This window comes from Cupressus sempervirens, chromosome 7 (assembly GCF_028749045.1).
Source record: "Cupressus sempervirens isolate cs-2001-9-10 chromosome 7, ASM2874904v1, whole genome shotgun sequence".
Lineage (NCBI taxonomy): Eukaryota > Viridiplantae > Streptophyta > Pinopsida > Cupressales > Cupressaceae > Cupressus > Cupressus sempervirens.
The window spans coordinates 733,871,977-733,877,976 of record NC_143124.1 but is presented as its reverse complement, the minus strand read 5'-3'; positions in this window follow the sequence as shown (position 1 = coordinate 733,877,976).

Genomic DNA, 6,000 nt, shown 5'->3' with positions numbered 1-6,000 from the left:
CTTTAGATCTCTTTGATGATTCTCCTGCATAGTAACCAATACCATTCTTATCATAACTAAGTCTTTATGCCATGATCTTATTATCAAGTTTTTCACTATTGGAATATGAACTCCTTTCACAATAGAAATGTACTTCTCAAGTTCCACATATTGTAGCTTTTAAGTCTTAAGTTTCGATTTTAGATCTCAAATCTGATTCAATTTTATTATCATCATCCTCCATACTCAATTTTAGATTTTTAGTTTCTATCTCATGCTTCAAGATTTCACTTTGATTTTTAAGTTGTGCGAATACATAATTGTCCTTGATCTGATAATTTGATTCATTCTTCCTAACATTAGCAAATTTAATATGGTCTTTCAACTTCTGAATGGAAGCTTTAGCCTCTTTGTATTTCTTCTTTAAACTATATATTTATTTAGTGATCACATCAAGTTCCTCAAGAGATTATTCTAGATTCTTCTATAGCTTATCTACATCCACAGTGATCTTACTCAAGTTATTAGTCCTTCTCTAAGTAACTATGCTCAAATACTAATTGTAAGAAATAGAAAATTTCAAGAGAGGGTGAATCAGTATTCCACAAACTTTATCGCAACTAAGGATATATGTTACAACCTTATAATGTGCACATGTGAATATACTAAAAAGTAAACATAGTAGTAACACAATGCAACTCATAACAACATTATTTGTTAACTACAGAAACCATAGCCAAGATAAACCCCTAGTGGGGATGGTGCCCACAAAATGATGCACTAATCAAGAACATCTTATGGAAGATATTGACCTTGTTAGGAGTCTATTACATTTGTATAGTGTCTCTATCCTTTTTAGAAGACTAGACCTTGTTAGAGTCCTCAACCATATTAGGAGTTGTAGTAATACAATACAAAAGTATGCAAGATGAGCCCACTATGAAAACATGCAATTAAAATGATATTTTATACACAAAGGTATAGATACAAAAACCTTTGACAATGTTGATATCTTCTATGTCTAATTTTTCCTTTCAAGTTAATTGTACATAAATTTGAATAATCTGATATTTTTATGCTCTAACATCAAGTTTCATCAAAAAACATGTACATAACAATGTCCAAACACATCACAAAATATTACACAACTTTGCATCCAAAACTTTGTCCTTTATACCAAGTTATTCTATCTTGTTAGCCTTCATGTCTTCACATGTGTACCAAAATAAAAAAACTTATTTTTTATCATTTAGGGTTAACTTCTAGGACATCATCCTTAATTGGTTAAGTAATTGATTTTCTAAATAAAATAATTCCTTAAATTAAAATACCACTTTCCTCAACTATGTCATGTTCTACCTATGTATACCTGCAAGCATTAAACATTTAATATATTCATTCATACTTCTCATAATGACTCATGCTCGCATGTAGGATCATTATAACCTATTCTAGGCCTTTTTTATAGTGACCGTTCATGCCTAAGATCACAAAATTGTGTTACCCTTTTACAAAGGAAAAGGCTAACAAGAGTAAAATTATTCAACTTAAATTACATAAAAGTGGCATTATTGTTTAGAATTCAAAAATGAAATAAACGATGAAATGTGTAGAAATAGATGAAGTTTAGGATTACAATCTTTAATCATTATTTAGAATAACAATTCATATATTTTTTTAATTTTTAAAGATGATTTTTTAGTTGTTGAAAAATGTTGAAAATCACAGGCTTAGTTCCACCAAAAAAGTATATGTAAATAAACCTTTTTCTCTTTGATCTCCAAATATGTTATAGATGACATTTATATCTAGTTTAATTAAAAATAATATTTGATTTTTGATGTATATTTTCTCTTTTATAAAAATTTAAATTCCAACTCACCCAAAATCAATACTTTTCTTCTCTTGACATATTTCTCATAATGAATCCAATCCAACCCAAACAATAGTTATACATTCTAGAAGAGGATTCTCTCCTCTAATGCACCATATCTTTTTCAACTCTTTTTATATTAAACTTACTATTTTTTTTATTTTTGATTATCAACATCTTCTTGACTATTAAAAATATGTACTTTTAATATTTTTTTAATTTTACAATATACTACATCTAATTAAAACACTGTAAATTCTATATGAGAATATTCTTGAATTTGGGCTCTAGAAAATGGTATTTTATATTATTAAAAAAATAACATTAAAAAGAGTAAGAGTTATTGAAGCTTCACTTTTCTAAAATTATTTTATTTATTTGGTAATTGGACACAAATTGGTATAAAACATGCATTTACTAAATATTTCCAATTGGAAAAGTTGGATCACTTATATAACTTGCCTAGAATGAATCAATATAGATCATATGTTTGACCAAAATTGATTTTTATTTAGAAATACTAAAAGTAAGGCATTTTGATAAGTTAACCTAAAAGGTGCCACAACTTTGTGTTTTTGCATAAGGGGGTGTGTTGGAGTAATCCTAGTATTATCTAATTATTTAAATAAGTAGGACCTTAAATTAATTTATTTGATCAAGCTAAACGTATGTGGTTCTATTTATTAAATTAGGTTAGCAATATCTTAAGTTCTCTCATTCATTATGATTGTAACACTTGGCACTTGCTAATTCAATCTTTCTTTAGGACATCCTAGGGTTTGTAACATACTTTTAAGAACATCAAAACATAATTATTAGGTTTTTAATAATAATATTGTTACATAATATCCATTTTGTGGTAGGTCTTTCTCCTTTATCTATGATTCATGGTTTGTTAGATTGGATAATCAGTGTCTAAAAAATACCAATCTATATAAAATTATTAGACCCTATTAACCCCTAAAGAAGTATTTAGTTTTCAACGTCTAATGCCCATACTTCATAATCCCAATAAAATTTAAAAGAGATGGTCAAAATATTTGTTTAGCTTTCCATAGTCAATTTTCCATGCCTTCAACTTTGATAATTGTTAAAATTTTGTTGTACCGTACAATATGCAAATAGATGCACATAAATTAAACCTAAACTATAATTTAGGGAAAGAATCTAGTGTGTTATATACACGGGACCAAGGGAAATTGTAAAATTTGCACTGATGGATAAAATATCCCACATAAACTATTGAAATTGGTATGAAAGAAAGTTTGAAGGAGAGTAGGAAATTGGGATAAATGTATGCAAACATGATAGACATTAAAAGGGATATGCTAAATTATACAGAGAAAGAATTGTACATTATATAAAATTTCATTTAATTGCTAAGGCTATTATTGATGTGGAAGAGGAAATAAAGAATTAAAATATTAACAATGATTTATAGAGATTGAAGTGTCAAGAATTGTGCAAAATAACTAAAAAAATCTAAGAAAGATTATACATTGGTAATTTTTGTGTATAAGACAAAAAAATTTAGTCAATCATATGAATAATAAATAATTTACACAAATTTAAAACTTAAATGTATTGCATTTAACTATAAAAATATATAAATTTAGTAATAAAATTTAAAAAATAGTGTATTTAAATTAGTCTTCATAGTTCAATTTAATCATTGGTTAACATAGTAATTCCAATAAATGGTACAATAGTACTTTCTTAGTTATTGACAAGTACTAAGAAGATGTTAAACAATTATAATAATTAGAAATTATTGCTCCTAAATGTTGTGCTATTTCAAATATTTTGTTGATTAAGTTTTAAATATTTGTAAAGAAAATTAGAATGCAACAAATCACAAATTTAAAATTTAGATGAAAATTGCCTTGGTTTTCATTGATATTAAAGAGAAATATTTGTGAAAAAATATATAAAAATTGTGGCCTTTTTCAAAATAAGGATCTAAATTATGTATGTATTGGAATAATTATTTAACTCTAGCACATTTTTCAAGATTTTTTTGTTTAGGTATGGGGGATCATAATATTAATTTAAAGGATTACTAAATAGAATTTGGGTAAAAAATTATTTGGTTTATGTCATTGGAGGACATTAGAATTTTGGTAGTTAAATTTTAAAGGTGTCAAATTAGGAGGTTAAGTCATTCTAAACCAATAATATTCTATTAATAAATCATACAATTGGTTTTGTTAAGAAATTGTATGTCAATGGATCTTTGATTTATTGGTGAAATAGAAATATTCATAATGAGTCCATTAAGAATCATAATCAAATTTTAGTACTAGATAAATTGGTAGGTTAGTTGTTATAAGCATGCCCAAACATTATGAATAATAATAGAAAATTTTATGTTATCAAATTCTTTTCATTTCATATTTTTCATTGTACTATTGCATATCAAGAAATAAATGGAGTTTTACATAATCACAATGCCAAAATAAAATACCCTTGAAGAGCTATGAAATCTAAACTACCAAAACTAGTCACTTGGGTGCCACAAAGAGTTTACATCTAAATACAAAATTTTTACATATTGATACAAAACAAGAACAAAGATCAAGTTAATCTATTCTTCTTCTTCTTCTTCACTTGAATTTGAGATAGTGAAGTGCACTGGTGATGGCATGAAAAGGTCAATAGGAGACTCTCTTTCAATGGTCTTCCTCTTCGAATTACCTCATCCTTGAGTTTCTAATAAGTTCTACCAAGGGGAAAATAAAATCATCAAAATAGATATCTTTATCCTTGTATTTTAGAGTAATATATCTATAGATCAAGTATTTTGTGTCCAACAAGCCTTTCCCTTCCTACAATAGTTGGTGAAGCTAATATTCCTTAAGTTTGAAAATTGCGATAACCTACAATGCAATGTCAACAAAGATGAGTCTCTTTCAGGACTCAATAAGGAATCTAACCTTACCCTAAAAAAAATTATTATTCATGTAGTTTCAAAGAGATGAGAACACAATATAAGAGAGAATAGACCATAACACATTATAACATTTATTCCTGGTACTAATTTTACCAAAAATAATATTATTTAATGAAAATTTGCTATCAATCTTGAGCCAAAAAAGGTTCCAGATTTCTTGGGAAAGGAACAATGAAAAAAACATGAAGAAGAGATTATGGTTGATTGCAAACAATACAAATATTAGAATCCTTGTCCACCCACCCCATGCTTTTTAAAAGGTAGTTTATGGATCAGTATTCTCCACAAAGAGTAAGTAACCTTAGGCTCAATAGGCCTAGCCCACAAATTGATAAGAATATTTTCCCATTCAGGATGTGCAAGGGATAAGTTTCAGCAAGAGTTCAAATGCTCAAGAATGAAAATACTAAAGGAAATGATAGAATAAAAATATTTGGTTTTTAGTAGGTGTAGAGGGGTTGACTCAAGCCATAGTAGCTAGGAGAGGCAAGAATTAGGAGAGAAACATTCAAGTCTAACACCTGAGCCTTCAAGAGAACTCTTGACAAGATAGTAGGTTATTTTTGGAGATACAAGTAAACTAAATTTATCTCAGATCCACCCAATCAAACAACTCCCCATTGCAAAGGATGCCACTAAAATTTCTTATGCTTGTCTTAGCTCTTTTCTTTGTAAAACATCCTTGAACAAGGGAAAGAGGTTTAGATTTACTCTTCAAATTGCACCAAATAGAGATCTTGCCACACCAAATGTTACCTACTTCCAGTCTCTAAATAGATCCAAGAAAGGTTCTCACACTTGCCCATATTTTACACAGTGACCAGAACACATTAGAACCCCCTACCACTCTTCTACTTTCCAATGCTATAAAATCTAACATGTCCATATTGCTCCAAAATCTAGCTCCACAAGAGTCTCCACTACTCAAATTATACATGATAAGAGCTTTTCATGTTTCATTTCCCTAAACTTCTTTGGTTATCCATTTAACTACCAAGGCTATGCTTTAAGTTCTGGGATCCTTCAAGCATATCCATCCATATTCTTTACTTTTGGTGCACCAATCCCACCTGACTACCATTTTTTTTTTTGTTCCTTTCTTGTCAAACCATGAAAAGTCACAAATAAATTTCTATGAAAACACAAATTGGTTAACGTTGAAAATCCAAGCTAATGAGAAATACACTAAGTAGGAAGA